Genomic DNA, 20,541 nt, shown 5'->3' with positions numbered 1-20,541 from the left:
CTTCATGTCAATTTTGTTCATGTTTTAACTTGTAAGTGGCCTACTGAGCGTTTAATTCAATAAGTAGGTGCCATGTATTTTATGCTGTATTTGTACGCAATGCAGCTTGCCTTTTGTATATTTGAGAGAAGGAGGCGGTTTTGTACACAAATTACCTTACAATTTTATGATTGTGCAATTAGTATTATCGGGTTGACTGCGTTCAATGACGCCTGTTATACTTCAATTGGCGATGTTTGTGTTTGTAGGCTCAGCTTTCACACTACGCCGAAATGTGTCAAATATTTTATTCCAAAATTTTAATCGCTTTTGGTTTGAGGTCTCTAGTTCCTGACGTCATCCTCCCATTGTTGCGAAGTTCTGTTAAATTGATTGGGGCGTGTTTCAAAAGTGCTGAAGGTAGGCTATATGTGTGGCGTTAAATATGAAGTCACAGTAAATTATTTCTGATAAACAAAAATCAGCTCCATTCAAAGCTCCATCCTAATTCGTGATTCAGGCATTTGAAAAAATTCTTTGCGTCAATGTTCACATCAAATTGTATGACGTATCTTTGTATGTATTATATGTATATAAATTCAATATGTACATTATTAAAGCAATCACTATTAAATCATGATGGTGATAAAGTTTTCAAACTGCAACCTCTGATGAATGTGATAGGAACCACTTTGATTTGTCATTTTAGACAAACGTTGGTAAATTTGTGATAACTACTGTAAAAGGTGATGTTTTGAAAGTAAATTTTGTAAGCTTTTACTTATCTTGTTCAAATGGAGTTACAACGTAGTAGCCTATTGCTGCTTGAATGTCACACATTAACTGAAGATATTAGACAAAAAAAATATGTAAAGACCAAATTGAATTGTTTTCATACAAACTACAGTATAATACTGTTGGTGGCCGGTCGATTGGTCGAAAGACATTTGGTCGACAGTCATTTGGTCGACAGACATTTGGTCGACAGGACGTTTGGTCGACAGACAATTGGTCGACAGACATTTGGTCGACAGGACATTTGGTCGACAAGACATTTGGTCGACAAGACATTTGGTCGACAAGACATTTGGTCGACAGACATTTGGTCGACAGACATTTGGTCGACAGGACATTTGGGTTACAGTTAGGGTTAGGGTAGGGTTAGGGTTAGGTTAGAGTTAGGGCTAGGGTTAGGGTTAGGGTTAGGTTAGGGTTAGTTAACCCTAACCCTAAAATGAATCGTTCTGTCGACCAAATGTCCTGTCGACGAAATATCTTGTCGACCAAATGTCTGTCGACCAATTGTCTGTCGACCAAACGTCCTGTCGACCAAATGTCTGTCGACCAAATGTCTGTCGACCAAACGTCCTGTCGACCAAATGTCCTGTCGACCAAATGTCTTGTCGACCAAATGTCTGTCGACCAAACGTCCTGTCGACCAAATGTCTGTCGACCAAATGACTGTCGACCAATTGTCTTTCGACCAATTGACCGGGTACCATACTGTTTAGGATCTTCATTGTAAACAAAGGCAGCAACTAGATACAGTGTTAATTTTGCAAGAGGTTGTCAAAGTAATGTAAGGCAAAAACCAAAAGTTTCCATATCGAAGTCAAGTAAGTTGATCCTTGCAATAACAAACTTGCTTCATTTTTATCTTGTTACGTCACCAACTTCCATTCACTTGTATACACATTCATTTGTTACATCATTTTGACGAATAACCTTTTCGAGTGGAGCGTGTTTTATATCTAGTGGTTTGACTTTTATTACTCCTGTTTGTGTTGATCATTTTTGCCAATCATTTTACTACTACGTAGCATTGATTGTTGCGCAACAACCCACGATAAAGCACCAGCTGGGTATTTCAAAGGGTTGTTGAGGCATATGGGACATCTCCCAACTTTTCGAAAAAGCATTGAGCATGGTCATAGATTTAACTATGAAAAGCATAAGTGGTAAGATAAAAAAGAGTGTTTACGAAAACAAGAAATTAAAAAAGAGACTTAACATTTAAGAAAGCCGTCTTTTTATTTCGTTTCCGTAAACCATACATTTTACCACCTATGCTTATTATTGTTAAATCTGTGACCATGTTTGATGTTTTACCCAACATTGCAGTCTTTTCCCAAACTCGGGACCTGGCGTCATGTAAAGTGTGTTTTGCACCGATTTACAAAATATTCAAGTGAATACGCCACTGTACATTCATAAATGCTACTGTGATTATTTCTAACCAAGGTGAGCTCCAGGCAGCAAAAATCCGCCGATTTTACATTGATTCAATGTCTGCAAAACGTTTATACAATGTAAATATGACGGATTTTGCTGTCTGGAACTGCATGGGTTGCATGATTTTTTCTCAGATCATCGCAACTCGTACGTAAGTTCCTTGCTGATGTAAATTTCTTGTGTGAAGCGAAAGTATTGTTGACCGTACTTAATCTGTATTTATATGTAAATAAATGAATGTGGCAGTAGTCGAAGCCCAGATAGAAGTAGCCTATCAACTCCTAGCAGCATTTATGATCAGTTGCCTGGTCAACAAATCAGCCCACGCACGTTGCTTCGATTTCGAAAATATTGATTTTGTTGCTTGGATATGACTCTTAATCCATGAAGTATGGTGTACCGCATTGGGTTATCTACCAAAATGTTAAAAGTAGCCCACCCTACGGCATCCCATGTGTCACTTGTTTCCAAGTTACCTGTTCCTGTTTCAACAATCATGAAAAAGGTATACTTTTCAACCATACCTTCTTTGATCAGAGTGACATGAAAATAAATGAATCCGGTTGAGGCAAAAGCAGATAAGTCATATTTTGACGAAATTGAGTGCACATTTGTACTCAGCATAAAGAACAATCTCAAAAGCTATCGTGAGTGTTAACCTGGTCAAATCGTTTAAGGTTTAGACTTGAAAAAAAAGTATTGATTTGTTTTCTTAAAGAATAATCTGTGAGAGATTTAAGTTGTAACTCGTTTGATTTCGTCTAAAACAAGACAATTCTTTTTTTGCCAAAGTCGAATCGTTTCGTGAAAAGTCGATATGTGCGCAGGGTTGCCGCCAGAAGAACTATTATATGAGTGGGTCCAACAAGACAAAGAACAAACATAATACCGTAGCCTACCGGTACTAGATTTTTGGATATCTGTAGGGAGCAGGCAATCTCTACGGGATGTTTCACAATGAGCTAATCCAAGTTATTGCGCTTTTGATTTAAATACTTGCAAAAGCAAAAACTAATAACAAAAATTATCACAACTTGTCACCCCCTTTTTTATCTATAACACTGGTCTACACGATTTTTGAAGCATGAACTTTGAAGACTGATTTAGAAGAATTTTGGGGTGCTGAATCCGAACCTGACCTCAGATTTTGCCTATCACGTCAAGTTTGTAAGATATGATAACAACGAATTGTTACTTTTGTCAAAAGTGGAAACCTTGACGTTGCGTTTATCATACATATACATTGTGCAATATCCAGAAATCTAGGCCATGTGGTGCATAAGTAGCTGAAATACACCCACAAACTACAATTTTGATACCAATTTGTTTTCTAAGCAACATTATTAACAGGGCAGTAATAACAAGCTAAAAGGGAGGCTGAAAGTATAACTGACCTCCTCCCCCGTCAATGTTTTGTATGAAACCACAAAGATTTAAGCAGGCCTACGGCGATGCTTGGCCAGTAACCTTATTTAGGCTGTTTTGGCCTGTCTAACACTAACCTTTCGCTGTAGCACTACATATGTTGGTAGTAAACGCAACGCCAAATCTTTCACTTTTGGCAAAATAAATTATTTTTGTTATCATATCTCAAAAATTTGATGTCATGGTAAAAATCTGAGTTCGGATTCAGCACCCCAAAATTACCTGAAATCAGTTGTCGAAGTCCAAACCGACGAAAAAAAAAATTTTTTGTAGACCAGTGTAATAGGCGTGACCATTAGAATGACTACTTATGACATACGGTAACTATTTTTCTGTCTTAATTTAATTCGGTCACAGCAGTACAGACTGGGCGACTTGCCTAAAAACAATTTAAATTCCAAACTTAGCATGCGTGGCAATTAGCCAAAGTACTTTTTTAAAAAGTCCACACTTGTGTGATATATTTTTTTTAAGAAACCTGTACATTTTATTGATTTCAAGGAAGATGTTCTGAAAAAGAGTTTACATCAACTTTTTGCACAAAAACTGATAGCTAGAAAGTTGATACGGTATGTGCATTTTTTTCTGAAAAAGTAATAAATCACAAATTAGAGGGAAAAGTTTATAAGTCCACATTTTATTTGTAAATATAAAAGAACGACAGAGTCTAATAAGTAAACACTTGCATACCTAAAATGAACCATCAAACTCACACAGCCGTAGAAGAGCAAAGCATTTTAGGGGACAAATAAAATTTGCACAAATTTTGTCTTTGCAAATATATTTTCAAAAACGAGCAGTAGGTTACTAACAATCTTTGAGGTACGGTAGTCAAGTCATCAACTTGGCTGTGTGCAAAAACACAGGCAACAAAACGTGCATCAGAAAAACAAGGCTTGATCAAATTGTAACCCACAAAACCACGAAACCAATGCTAAAAAAATCACAAATTATTTTCATTTAATTTTTTTTTCACTTTGTGCAGGCCTATAGCCTAGTTAGTTGCTGGTATCAAATGCTCACACAAGCTGTGTATAGACTATGCGCTTATGCGGCCTCACAACTATCGATTTTTAAAGTATATGACAAATGCTTAACTAGTTTGGCCATATCTAAAAATGGTAAGCTATCTTTGTAGTATTTAAGTTAACCATTGTCAGCATAGCATTCATGGTAAGATTAATTTGTCCAATAAGTAGATATTTTGTAGGATATAGGCTAAAGGAAAAAAACCTCACAACGTTACCAGTAGGCCTACCCAGCTGGCTTCAAAATTCTACCGATAAAGAAATGTAGGCTAGTGTGTACATTCTAATGAATACCTGTAATAACCTTACCTCAGCTCGCCAATTGGATTATTTTAAATTTACGTTCTGCAGATGCTGAATCGAAACTTAATATTCTGCCCAAATTTAAATACCAAATACAAACGTTTCCAAAATTGTCGAGGTTTCATGTTACATTCAAAGAAAAATCTTAATGTATTTCATGCAAATGCAATACTTTAAACGAATATACAAAGTTACTAACCTGATAGAATGTGGAAAACTCAATATAAGAAATAACTTGTCCAAATGATTAGACATTTTTACCCAAATGGTTTTTATACAGTATAGCCTATAACTACATTAGTAGCATATTGGGAAAAAAGCAAAAAAAATCATAAAGTTACCAATACCCAAGCAGGCTTTTAAATCTTATTCATGAAGAAATATAACCTATAGGTTAGTGAATATAAATAATAAGCTTACCTTTGTTCGGCAACTGTGCTCTTTTACATTTACATTTTAAAGTTGTGGAATCGAAACATATGATTCTGCCCAGATTACAATTCCACATGCAGTAGTTTCTAAAATCGATTATACAATATCGAAGTGGCCTATCTCATAAATTATAGCAATTACATAAAATTTCTAAACTGGAAAGATGTCAAAACATTATGAAAAGATTATAATTACTTTGCCCAAATAACAGGACATTTTACCTATGTTCGCAACGTTTTTTTTTCAGCGGCGGAGCAACTGATTCCACTGCCCCCATCTTCTACGGCCATGAGCCCACATACCCTCAATAAAATATTTTAATGTTTACATTTTTTAGCATAGGTTTGAAAACTTCAAACGTCGTTTTCTCAAAATGTGACTTATCAAGTTTATCCCCAAACAGCTTCAAATATAAAGAATGCAAAATTTGAAGGGATTAGCCCATTGCATTGTAATGATGACGTTTTATAAACCTTCGTATCATGAGCATGTCATTGGGAGATCTACTTTGCTGTCATCGCGCAACAGTTGAGTTTCTTCATGCCAGGTAATGAAGTACAGTACTTTAACATACATTTTCTATTTATGACAACACGTTACAAATATAGCTGACTAGCTGACTAAGAATACAAAGAAAGTTTTTTTTCCCGGTAATTCCCCTCAAGAACACAGTATTGCCAAACACCGTCACGTGAGACAGTTTCCTATAAGGTATATAAACATTCTGTAGCAAAAGTTAATCACTAGTCTGTGTTTGCTATTTATGGAGAGAACTAGAGCATAATACTGTATAGCGAGAGGATATCATGTTGAGCTTTATGGAACCATTGGACATAAAGTTTATGCAAAATAGCATAGCTCCAAAGTTCAAAAACGGAAAAAGCTTAAATGAGGCCATCGACTCTCTCATCAGTGGCACTCTACTTCCAGGGGCACTGCTTCCTATCCAAGTTGTGCGCATCAATGGAGATTATTACAGTAAAGACAATCGCAGGTTGTATGTTTTCAGAGTATTACAAAGAAGAGGATATGTTGATAGCATACCAGTGAATGTGGCTAACCACTACAATTACAAAAAACGCACAACAAAAAACAACGGTGAATCTGTGCATGTGAGAGGAGGGGAAATCACCAAATGTCACACTCGAAATTGACTTTACATGCAAGTAAGCTTTAAATCTAGTTTTTCCTACATTTTGTATTAGTTTTTCATTACATTTACTCGAGTCGAGATCGAAAGCGATCTACGTGACACTCATTTTGGCAATCTTGGCCTATTTACGAGTAAGTTACAACTCTGTTAGAACGGTTGCTACGTTGATAAATTGGCAAATAAAAGTAAGCAACAACATAGAATTTATTATGATACGAACCTCGGCCTACTCTTTTTACATCATGACGAAAGTTGTGATTTACAGCTTGAAAATCAGTTTCGTGGCCAAAGTTAGGTCGGCATGAAAGCGGTCGCCGAAAAAATGAGACACACTGCTTTATAACGTCGATATTACATTGATTCAAATCTCATTTCGAGTTAAATCTCATCAATTATACTGTAGTAAATTATGGATAGAATAATAATTTTCTGGAGTTCAACTCCTATACTTTAATATCTATAACAACTCGACCTATACTTTAATATGATACTTTTTTTAATAGCCTTACTGAAGCACAATAGCCAATAAAGAAAATTATCTTCGGTTTGCGGTGAACTTAAATTAACTTTCAATTAACAACTTATTACTTATAGATTATTCAAGCTTCACAACTTGGACGATAAGAAAAATTCTCATTCGGGACTGGTTAAAGAATATATGAAGAAACAATGAAGAAGATTGAAATGAAAAAGAAACTGATAACAAAAAAGCCGAAAGAAGTTACAAGTGAACGTAAAGGTTTAAACGTGATCTGCGCGGCTTCAAACGCAAGAAGAAACGCGAATTAGAGTTAAATTTCAAATCGCCGTTTGCAAGAAAGGTTACCGGAACAAGTTTACTTTGGTCAATAAATTGCCAAAAACTAGCCAATTTCATAATTATGTTTCAGACAAATGGCAACAGCACTTCCCAATTGTTTACAGCATAATGGTGTAACGTTCTATGCTTTTTGGAGGTGTTATTTGATACCTTGCTTTCAAATGAAGAAAAATCGCCAACAACTCATTGATCAGTTGAACTCTATATAGATATTATGTAATGTTATTGTGTTTATAAAAGCTCTTTTACTGTTGTCAATTTAATCCAAATTTTACTATCTCACGAGCAAATAATTATTTTGGAAAATGAATGAATAGTTTAAGCAAAATGTAATAGCTGTTTTTTTTTGTGCTTTTGGGGCCGAGGGTTTATCAGTTTACCACCTCAATATAACAATGGTCTCGGATTACACTGAAAGGCCACTAAAGAGCAGCTAGTCTTTAGTTTTATCATCCAAGACACTCTGACCTTCCATTCGGTGGGCAGGTTGAGATGGTGCAATACTTGATAATTGGTCTGCGGTCTGTTCTTTACTCTCTTTGTTATAGTCGTCATTTTATTTACGTTGATTTTATGCAACTTGTGACCTGCCTCACTACATAAATACATTCAGCGTTTTCTGGTACAGACGCTGGAATTGATTACCGCTAACGCGTGTAATCAATTGAGCGTTCTGTAGCCTACCACGTTCCTCAGTTGATTGTTTTGCATTTCTTTCTTACAATATATTGCGTTGCTTTTATACACTGAATCAGCAAGTAAAGGAAGGTTACGCCTTTGGCTCTGGTGCTGGTAGATCTGAGGTCGATTCCAGGTCGGGTCAAACGTAAGACTTTAAAAACGGTACCGATTGTGTTCTATCCTGAATAGCGCAGTGAAAATGAGTCGGGTAGGCTAATAATGTGATAACATCGTAAACTTGTTATAAATGAAAAAAAATAGCCCTGTCGCTAAAAGACCTTAGCTGTTGTAGAGCGACAATAAATAAAACCATAACATTATTATTATTATTATTAGTGAGTACAAGAGGTAAATGGTTTTTTCACTTGATTGGCTACTACTGTTATTATTGTTTATTTTATTGTGAATGTCTAAAAATACAACACCCTTATTTACAAAGTGGAAAATGTCATAACGTTTAATATAATATTTATACTTTTGCCCACACCTTGATATACTGTAATCTTAAAAACACTACTTTTGTAGTCTACATAGGCCTATACTGTTTTACAAAACGATAGAGTTGCAACTACAGGACATCAACAAGCAACGTTTTCTTTTTCAGTTTATTTTTCAACATTATTCAAGACATTGTCTTAACCCTTTACAGGCGGCGAAAACTACCTCTCGTTATTTGTTCGTAATTTTTTTGTATATTGTAGTTTTTAGTCTAATTATAAGAATATTTTATGAAAAAAATTTAAATATTTTATTGCTTTGTTTGTTTTTTATTATGTTCCCAAAATGGGAACGTTGGCATGGAAAGGTACCAAAAGTATCGTATCGTGCTGTGTATTTGAATACGACGTAAACTTGGGTAGCCTACTTTATTCGATACAATAGCATTGAAAAAGACAATAAACAAAGTACATACGTTTAAGAGATCCACATACAACAAATGTACTTTCTACCCAAGTGTCACTAACTTTATTTTTGGTGGTATGCGTCACTGCATTCCTATGCATTTTGTGCTTTGCAACCGTTTTCGCATTTTGTGCATTGCAGCCTTGTATGTTTCATGCACACTACACATCTTCCTTGTGATGATGATACTAGAAAATCATTCGACGAGTCAAATCGCACGGTTGCAGACGGAGGTGCAGTAGGTCCCCCAAGTCGATGCCTAGGTTTCTCCATTTTCACCAATGACAGAGCAATTTCGCGCCTGAACTGAAGATGTTTTTCAGAACATTGATTTACGTGATTATAAAAATGGAAGGCAGCTACAATTGAAGGTCGATAATATGGGCAAAAAGATTCCACCACCATTTTTTCGATCGAAGTCGTGGTCGGTAAGAAGATAGCCCCTTTCACATACATCTACACACCCATTCCCTGACTGTACAATGTACATAGCAGTCAGGAATGGTTATGTCACTGATTTTTTCTTCTCATGTTTCACTCTTTGTTAAACTTTTTGAGTTGGTGCTACACCGTAGTAATTTCTTGCAACAGTGACAGCACAATTATCTTTCCATCTGGCACAAATTACAGTGCCGTCTGATCGGAAGTCAAATTCTCCTCTAGGCTTTTTCTAGAAGGTTTTCTTACTGGAGAAAGGACAGAAACCGGTCCTGTTATCTCCAATTGTACCACATGCTATGATGTTTTCGTTAGCAAGATCAGCAAGTAGTTGATGGCTTGTGAAAAAATTGGCAAAGAATATAATATGTTGGTCTTTGTTGGCAACACATGACAACATTGTCTCAACTACGCGTGCTCCCAAAGGTTCCGTTCTTCTTTCATCTTTACCGCAGTTGATTTCGAAGTTGTAGGGATAACCATCGGAGCTACGCAACATCCATAACGTGTAACCAAACTTTAATGGCTTACCTTTTATATATTGTTTTGCACTACGTAGTCCTCGATAAGGAATCATCGATTCGTCAATGCTTAGTAACCGGTGAAATGTACCAAATTGTTGACAATTTGACCTTAGCAGATCTAACAGCGGCAGTACCTTGGCTATTTTAGACTGAGCTGGATTATGATTGTCAGCCATGTGCAAGTACGTTTTTATATTGCGGAAACGATCTCCGCTCATGTTCTTAGGAAATATTGGTGCCTCCGTGTCATCTGCTTTGCACCAACAGTCATTTTCTGATGGAAGACTGTGGTAACCACTGATAATTAATTTGTAAATCAATAAACTTTTTCATATCAGCCTCATCAACTTTGAAGCTTATCGTATTCTTGTCTCTCCTTGCATATAAGCTTGTTTGCTCTACGAGTAAAGAGAACATGTCATCAGTAAAGAACAGAGAAAAAATCTCAAACATGCTTTTTCCTCCATGAGCTTGAACCTTATCGGATGGCTGCAGTTCTTTCGGGTCGCTCAGTGATGCTTTGTCTTTTTTCCCTTCTGCAAGCTCTTTTCGTTCCTTCGACCTAAATCATAGAAGTGTTTTCTGCTTAAGATCAAGCTGTGAAAACATCAAGCTGTGACAACATCAAGCTGTGAAAATCTTCTCTTGGTAAAAGCAGTGAGAACTTTTTTGAGATAAACTCCGTTATTTGTGTATCACATGTTGCCAACGTTCCCATTTTGGGAACAACGTATAAATTTAATTATGTGAAGAAAAATGTTAAATATAACGAAACAAATGGTAGGGGAAACAAGTTATTAGTGATAATCTCACATAAAAACACAAATTAATAAAAAAAAAAAAAAAAGTCTGAGTATCAAACTAAAATCTTAGAAGCCTTGTACATAAAACGTAACAATCCACCTTTGAACAGACAATTGTATGCTTGCGGCTCATCTTTCTTGCTCTCTGTATTTTAATTTTTTTTTTTTCGCACTTTGCCTTTCTACCACATCATGTGATCTGTTCAACACCTTTTGATGCAGTTACCTTTGATTCTCGCAGAGCCTATATCGTTGAGTTTGAGCTAGTCAGAAGTACTGTGCAGTTTTTGCTTTTTTCCTGTTTATAATTATAATAACCATTGTATTTTATTCAGATGTAGTAAAATTGTATATATGTTTATTCCTGAAGAGGACATCGTGTGATGTCGAAAACGTTCGATACTTAATTTGTTGCGTAGTTTTTGTGTTTCTGTAAATATAATAAAATTTAATATGTTAAACTTGATAACGTTGCTTGGCTTCGTATGCCTATGGTTCAACAAGACAAGCTCTCTACCGAAGCTCTAAAAACACAAATATTTCAAAAAAAAGTTCAATTTGTGTTTTCGAGAAGCACTTTTGTTCGAAAGATGAAAAATATAATTTTTGACTAAATCCATCGCTTTCATAAAGGAACAATTTTGCAAACACTATTTTTTCAACAAATGCATCTGAAACCATAATCATTCAACAACAATATCCAAAACAGAAAAATTTAAATGAGGTCTGTGTAAAGCTGTGCGCGACTTCAACCCCATGTTCCCATTTTGGGAACGTTGACGTGTAAAGGGTTAATGCAGCAATTTTGAGTTTATTTTTAATGGGCTGCTCAAAAATCACATTCCATCTTTGCTATGGGTATTGGGCATAGCCTTCCACAACCGTCATGTGGAGTTGTATAAGACATCATTAATCGTATTATATAACGATGGATTAGAAATTCAAACAATGCTTAAAAATGGTGTCGAGTGCTATAACATTCGGATACATCTTACCACGGCTTTTTCACCGCAACCCAAATTTGTTGTGCTACTGTGGCATGCCGGTAATGCATCTTAACTTTTTCTGGTAAAATTAACACTATCAATGTAACGTTGTTTAATGAAACGCTTGATATCTGTAAGACATAGCTTAACTATTCCACTATATATTCAATCGCCATCTCCGCTTGCAACCAATTGCGCATCAAGATTGGCTTATTTGTTTCCATGAGTCACGGTTTTTAGCTAGCTCTGCCCAGTGTAGTCAAATTGAGTTCGGTGAATATTTCACTACTTGGGTAAATTGGATTTGTACAAGCCCTGACAGCAAAATCTACCATTTTTACATTGATTCAACGTCTGCAGACGTTGAATCAATGTAAAAATGGTGGATTTTGCTGTCTGGGAGATGATGATGTTGTTTTTGTGTGTTTTTTGTTTCCTCTTGTTTTTTCTATTTGCACTGTTTCATATCGTCAAAGTGTAACAATTTTGTAAGTGGTACCACGCCTGGTGCGTTGCGCTTTGAAATGGGTTCGCCCGTGGTAAGATTTCTTTGTGGGGTTTTCTACGCCTACCTTGCTCTTCTTTGCTATGCGAGCTAAACGCATCAAGACGTGTTTCCCATCACGACCATCAACACTCTTGAAAAAAATGCACCATGGCTGATGTTCCCAGCAAGTGCCTTTTTATACAAATTTAAAAATATGTTCTTTTTTTTGGTTTTTTCTTTGTCATCTTATTAAAATTTTCTGAAGATGTTGCAACTGTGCCAATTTTTTAAACTAAATAATTAAATGTGTTTGAGCGTTCTCGTTTGGTTGGTTCTACCTTTTAGCATACTAGACTTTTGTTATGTTGATATGTAGGCTATTGTTTTCGCTGTGATGGTCAGAAATAAAAGCTACTAACCTAAAAGGTTGATCTACTCTAGAAGAAACTGTTGGTTTAACAAATAAATTCAACCCAATGTCATCAGTTGTTTTACAAGTTTTTGCGTCTGTAGTAAAATTACGGTGTCAGGTCAGCCAAAAGATGAAGATTTTAAATTAAATGGTTCTCATGTATTAAATTGAAAGGATTATCATCTGATATTCAATGTTCGAACTGCACAAGCAATTTGTTCAGAAACTTATCACGGCACAACCACGTATTCGATCAGTAGCGTAAACAACATCACGAATATTTGCAAGATGACACCACTACACTTTCGGGTGAATATTATATATTTACCACTAGATGTCAGCAGAGTTTTAATGAACCTGCAGCCTATGTTCGGACGAGTTGAAACAAAAAGTATTAAACCTTATTGACGACTACTTTAATTTTCTCAGAACATATATTCATGTGAAATTTTACCATATAACCTATGTGAGAGACTGAGAAATAGTTTTATAACAAGACTGCAGAATGTTTCTTGATTTGGTTAGGGTTAGCATAAATTCGTGCTATTGACAACTGTTCACGAAATTATGGCCAAGTTATCTGTCTCCGTATTGTGACATAGATTGTCGCGCAATCGTGACGTCATCATTGCGATGCACTGTCACGCTTGAGCGACAATCTCTCGGCATTCTTTCTCTAATTTTCTAACTTGTGTTTTCCAAACGTGTTGCGTCTTTCTTTTACGATGTGTGAATCTAACGGACGGACGTGATAAGAGTGTGAAGTGACTATTCCACATCACAATTGAACCCGTCTCTTGTTAACAATATACCATCAATCTTCACTCAACACATGTGGAACTTGAGTCGAAAGTTAGGAAGAAGACAGGTTGGGTAACAGTTAATGCATAGCTGTTACCAGAAAGAAAGAACATTTTCAATTGTGTGGCTCTGGTCACTTCAATCGTGAAGCTACAAGAATTGTTTTTTGCTGGTGTTGTAAAACGCATATTGCTGGCCAACCGAAGCGGCCAAAGAACAGCAATCGAAAAAGCGAAACCAGATCTCCAGCTAGAGAAGTCACTAATTCTACTGTGGGGCAGTATAAGCACGGTTACTTTATACTGCCTGAAGCGGCTAGGGAACGGTCACCAGACCAACAATCCGTCGACGATCGAACTGTCCGAGGAGAGCAAGAAACTGTGTTATTCCACCGGCCACAAGACGAAGCGTGCGACGCCATTTTGAAACTGGATCACGTGGACAAAGAGTGCGACGCTTCTCGTAAGGGCAGTGGTGTGAGGACTATTTCCTGCCTCTGGTCAGTGTGCTATTTATTTGATTGTGTATGTTATCGAGCTTTTATAGCAAATTTGTGTAGCCTACTGCAATTTAGTACTAAAAGATAATTTGGTGATTACCGTACATATTCCATTTAATAAGTTACTGAAATAACTATGAGTGCCGCTTCCCTTGAGGACTGTCTGTGGGTCTCGGGCGGGCTGGGGAGTGTACAGGAGCCGGTCCGCCGCTCTTTGGTGGGGCGAGGTGGATCTGTCGTGGAGAGTGGGGCCACCGTAGCGCGGCTTCCGGTGAGTGGACCAGTAGTACAATCACAACTGCCCTCAGAGGTCGGTAGAGAGGAGGTTCACCAGGAAGTGCTAGGGCTACAGAATGACAGGGAAGCCCGTCAACGAAGGCGTCAGCTACTTAGTGACATCAGTGCAGCCACGAGACAGCTTGGGGAACTAAGAAGCAGAGACGAAGTCATGGAATTTGAATCACAGCATGTCAAGGCTCTAGATTGGAGCGTTAGAAACTTTTGTGCCATTACGCAGAAAGAGGACTCCGAACCTCGAGTCGCCCCCGAGTTTGAAATGTTGGTGAGGAGATGTAAAGAACGATGGGAGGAGCTAACAGACTCGCCCCCAGTAAATTCAGCTTCCCTGCCAAACATAACCATTGGGGTCCCTCCCTCATCTGCAGGGAAAAGCAGAAGGTCTGCACATATTCTAGCTCAGATTGATCTGGAAACTCAATTAGAACAGATTCAAATTGAGAACCGCTTAGATGAGGCGCGAGAGACAAGGAAATTGAAGGAGGCCCGAGAACAGGAAGCCCGAGAAGAGCTTAAGGAAGCCCGAGAAGAGCGTAAGCTGGCCAGAGAGCTTAAGGAGGCCCGGGAACAGGAAGCCCGAGAAGAGCGTAAGCTGGCCAGAGAGCTTAGGGAGTTACAAGTACATGCAAGCTTGCAGAAGCAGATGGCCATGTCGGAATGCTATACAGAGAAGACACATAGCTTGAGGAGTTATCGCACGCGGGATTCCAAGACGAGCGCCCAGGTGTAAGATGGTCCCCATCTCAAGGAAAGCGAGAAACCAAAAAAAGCCCCTCACTCAGTGTTGTCTAAATTCTGTGCCCATATGGAGGCTGCTAACAAAGCAGACAAGTTACTGGCCCCTAGCTTAAATGTACCTGTCTATGAGAGACCTATTAGACCTCCGTCAGGATTTACTGATACTACTAGGTATATCCCTAAGGGTAGTGCAGTCCATGATGGGTATTATGGCTTACCCTTGCATGAAAGTGACGTGATGGCAAGGAGAGAACAGCAACCGCCCCTAGCCTACGACAGAGCGTGCGAAAAGGCGTCAAGGAAGGACTATCTTGACATGGCCTTGCTCATAAAATATGACGGGTTTTCTATGCCCTTTATTGTTTTTAAAAATGAGATAAATGCTTTGTTTTTATGGTAAAATCGTTGTCGACTGGTGAGAGTTTTAACATAGATAATGTTGTTTGTTTGACGCCATGGAGCGATGACATTGAAACCTTGCCCCATAAGCAAGAATTGAGTGATTACAGACATTTTGATGACATTAGTGTGTTTGAATTAGAAAATCGTCAGACTGTGGACATTTTGATAGGCGATGACTGTCGATTCTTGTTAACTGTGCTTGAAGAGGGAGTTGGTAAAACGTTGTATGAGCCGCACGCGATCAATACACCGTTGGGATGGCTAGCCGGTGGAGGGCGGTCTCTTCTCTGTTCGGACAGTCGTGTCACAGTCAGGAAAGTGCAGGTTCGCGATGATCTTGAGAACGTGAACTGGTTAAAACGTGAAAATTTGACGCGCGACTGCATTGCGGATGAATTAAGACAGGAGTTAAAAGAGGCCACGCTGGCAGATTCGCGGCGTAGCATGTCACTCCCTGATAAGTTTTGGGGTCACTGGACATATTTCTACCTACCTAAGTTGCGGGGTCGAAGAAAATGGAGAGACATCTGTCGCAATTTAGAACCCGGAGACTTGGTCCTCGTATGGGATATGAACGACCGACCCAAACGAGGGGACTACCGAGTCGGCAGAGTGGTTGAAATTTTACCGCAGCATCGAAAGGGTAAAGAGTTTGTGAGAAGGGTGAGGGTGGCTGTGGTAATGTGGAACACTAACACAAAGAAGTCGCACGTTGAAACCGTGCTTCGTGATATTTCTTGCGTTGCTCCGGTGGAGGGCGCGCGGACACGCACTGCTGTGCTCGCTCCAGTTGGTTCGGGCCCCCCAGATGGGCGTTAAGGGACGTCACTCATAGAAAATGTGTTCACTTTATTATTAATGTTTAATTGTTTATGACTTGTGTGATGTATGATGCTTATGCTCGCTGTTTACAAATTAAATAGATACAGTCTGGCTGGAACCGTATGTTCATTTATCAAGTACATTATTGTCACTTTGAGTTACGCCAATATCGCTTACAGCAAATTTGCTTGGGATACCTGTGACTTAAGCTGAGCATCTTATTCATTCTTTCACATTTAATTTAGTATCTTCATATGACAACTTTGTTTTTGTATAACTTTAGGTGTATTGTGTGTTAGTACTGTAATGTCGTGTGAGCATGGTCCGTTTTAAATATCTTCATACAGCAGTGCGGGACTACAGGTTCATCTACATGACTGTGTCGTATGTATGTTATTTATACGACAATATTATGCGACATTGCAATTATGTTTAATGTGTGTTAGGTATGGCCAATGTTGAGTAATTTCGTTTAGGTAAAAATAATCTTCTGGAAGATGGATATTGTAATATTCATCTTGGAGGCTGCTATGTTCACGAAATTATGGCCAAGTTATCTGTCTCCGTATTGTGACATAGATTGTCGCGCAATCGTGACGTCATCATTGCGATGCACTGTCACGCTTGAGCGACAATCTCTCGGCATTCTTTCTCTAATTTTCTAACTTGTGTTTTCCAAACGTGTTGCGTCTTTCTTTTACGATGTGTGAAAATAAAATGACGACTATAACACTAACGGACGGACGTGATAAGAGTGTGAAGTGACTATTCCACATCACAATTGAACCCGTCTCTTGTTAACAATATACCATCAATCTTCACTCAACACATGTGGAATTTGAGTCGAAAGTTAGGAAGAAGACAGGTTGGGTAACAGTTGATGCATAGCTGTTACCAGAAAGAAAGAACAACAACAAATTTTAGAAGTGGTAAAAACAACTTAAACACCAACAACGTATTTGTGAAAACAAATTTAATGCTTTCGAACACCTTTCATAAGATGACAGCTGAGTAACAAACAAATAGTACGCCGAGATGTCTCAGTTGGCTAATTTAGAGCCGGACTTTGTGCAAGAAAAAACTTCAAAACCAAACGGCGCTGGTTCAACTCTCCTCATTCATCAGCATTTAGTAAATGGAATAATTCACAGACAACAACGATTTGACAATCTGAAAATTCACTCTGCCAATGTCAGTAACCGGGCCTGCGTCAGTGGTTTAAAGTCTCTACATCAAGGGTTCTTAAACTGGGGTCTTTGGACCCCCAAGGGGTTCGCGGACTAGTTTTAGGAGGTCCATGTAGGCCCAATGGAAATCTTAGTGTATAATTTCAAGAATGGAATAAATTTTTTAAAAGAAAAGAGATTAAGTTCAAACAACGCTCTGATGATTTTCCTCAGGTCATCGTTACTCATTGCTTTTTACATCGCCATGCATTAGCATCGAAAACTCTCCCAACAAACTTGAAAGAAATTTTGTCTGGTAGTGTGAAAATTGTTAGTTTTATCAGAGCTTGTGCTTTGAACCATCGAATATTCAAGAGGTTATGTCAAGAAATGGAAGCGGAACATGAAGTTCTCCTCTATCATACAGAAGTTCGCTGGCTGTCAAGGGGACAAGTTTTGAAGTGCTTATTTGAACTTCGAAAAAAAATTATTTTTTTTCTAAGAGAAAATGAAGCATTGCAAAAGTCTTTCTGAGGTTACTGCTTAGCCACAGAGGATATTAAAAATACAGATGGATACGTTACTCTTTTCTCGTTGAACTGGAATTTATCAGTGATGAGGACCTTGCAAAAGATGAGCTCATTGAACTAAGGGCAATGGAATCATTAAAAATGTCCTTCAATTCGACAAGTATTGGCGATTTTTGGAGTTCGTTGACGCAAGCATATCCTCTTTTGGTAAAGAGAGCCATGGCTGCTTTAATCTCTTTTGCGACTACATATTTATGTGAGTCAAGATTTTCATCCTTGGTAACTATCAAAACCGGTTGGATGCAAAGAATGACATGCATGTTGCCCTATCAAAGACGAAGTCACAATTTCATGTTCTTGTTGAAAACAAACAGCAGCATCCTTCACATTAATGAAATTAAATCCAAGATAGGCTATTGAAAAACAATCTGCATTCGCTATTTTAAAACAAAACATAAATTTTGTTACCAATTCATTTTAATTTTATTGCGTTATGTCCAATTCATACTGATCAAAAAAGTTTTTCGGACTAGGCCACAGAGGAGGTCCACGCAAACCAACATTTGTTTTAAGGGGTCCGCGTTAAGAAAAGTTTAAGAACCCCTGCTCTACATCTACAAATACGCGAAACTGCCAGGAAAACCTCATCAAAGGCTTTCTCAATTTAAAATAAAAATTCAAATCAACTAACCAAATCAAATAAATAAATGTCTGTTTAAAAGTGTTTTTTTCTATAAAAGCTTCACAAAATACTTTTAAAATTAGGAATTCACGAATCCCATTCACATAAAATGCGGTACGTTTTAACAAAATTAAACCAGAACATACGTATCACAGTCACAGCTAACGGTGATTCATAATAATTTTTGTTTTCACCAAACGTTTGTGTTGAACAAATTTACACGTACACTTTTATGATTTCACACTCGAGGAGATACAATAAATTGGCTAGTGCCTGCGTATTAAAATATCACTGTTTTCATTATCAGCCTACGCCATAGCCATTTGCAGCCACTGTATTTTATTAGTTTTACTATAACCACCTACAGGTAAGCCTAAGCTACAAGGAAGACACATTTTGTGTGGAGCTATATCAAAATAAACTTAGCAAAACGTTAAAATTCCTTTGAATGTGCTTGTTACCTTTCCAATAAATTGTTCCTTTATATTCATATAATTCAAGGCCATTAACAAGATGGAATTTAAAATAACAGTAAGGCCAAGCATTCATTTCAGTTTTTGTGTAGTGGTATTACATTACAAAACCTAAATATTTCAAGGTTGCTTTAACATCACAGCCGGCACAAACAAAAGAAAAAAGTCAACGCCCACAAACTTCTGGAATCCTTTTCTACGCGCTGATGACTTCTTTGCTTGGTTGTGATTTTTCACGATAAACATTGCACTAAATGTTGTGTGTGGTTGTTATGGCCAATTATTGTCCAATCAGAGAGCGGTATTTTGTGGATGTGGCCGCATACTTTGTTTTGCTGAAAGACATTTTAAATAGTAAACTATATGGGTCTGACACCAAGAGCTATTCAGTTTCGAACAACATTTCATGAAATTTAGTACCATGTGAAAATCTGAGATGTGATTTAATTTTCATTTATGACTCCCACTCTGATGAAACAAAAATACACTTTTCTGTGGAACTCTTGTAACAGTCGCAAATTGTTTGTCACAGTGACATATATTCACTTGAAGACAACAATAAAAGCAGGGAAAGAAATGTATCTCTTTAGCTTATCAATTCAAATCGTCGGTAATCGTTTGATCAGCGGAAATTCCGGAGAAGTGTTGGGATGTCACTAAAACAATAAAAATACCAATGAAGTGATTTGACGTTGGGAAAATGTAACTTTTGTCTGTATAGGATATTTAAACTTTCTATGAAGAACAAGACAGTATTTAAATCCGTTCATACATTGATATAGCTAGCTATAAATTTATTATGCGTGATATTCAAATTGCATTCCAGTAATATTTGGTCGAATAACGAAAAAAGTGTGTTTAGTTGACTTTAATTGACTACTGTAACTTGTGATGTCTCTGGTAGTTTAGTGAAACGAGTCCATTCTCATGCACAGCAGTTGCATTTGCTTGCAAATTAACGTAGCAGGAAGGCCTTTACAGATGTATGAACAGATTTATGTCACCAGGAAAACTGGCAAAAATGAGTGGAGAAGAGATGATAGGAGGACATACAGCACCATCAAAGAACAAACTTTAAAAAATTAAATCTAAAAAACTACAAAGAGAAAGAATTTGTAAATAAGTTAACAAGGTCAAACATTGGACTCATACCTCTTCCATCTTTTTTTTCCTCACTTTATGACCTTATTTCATGAAATAAATTTGGTGAATATAGTGTTAATAGGTAAATCGACTATCTACTCCACAGTATAGTATAGACGTTCCTTATTGCGGGACTTTTAATTTGTGTCGCAACCGAAACATTGTGGGCTGCGACATGTAGCTTTAAAGCCCTAAATTTGCCATGATAAAGTCAAGGTAATCTTTGGGCTACTAGCGCCCGTTTGCTCGATCTCAGTAAAAAATTAGTCTGAACTATAAGATTTCCAAACGTTCATAAATTATAACAGTGGTTGTCAACCCAGGATGCACGTTACCCCCAGTGCATTTGGAATGTTTTAAAGAAATTATCGCCTGTTTTGCA

The sequence above is a fragment of the Aplidium turbinatum genome, chromosome 12 (genome assembly GCF_918807975.1).
Source record: "Aplidium turbinatum chromosome 12, kaAplTurb1.1, whole genome shotgun sequence".
NCBI lineage: Eukaryota > Metazoa > Chordata > Ascidiacea > Aplousobranchia > Polyclinidae > Aplidium > Aplidium turbinatum.
The sequence above is the reverse complement of the archived record's forward strand: the minus strand, read 5'-3'. Positions refer to the sequence as shown.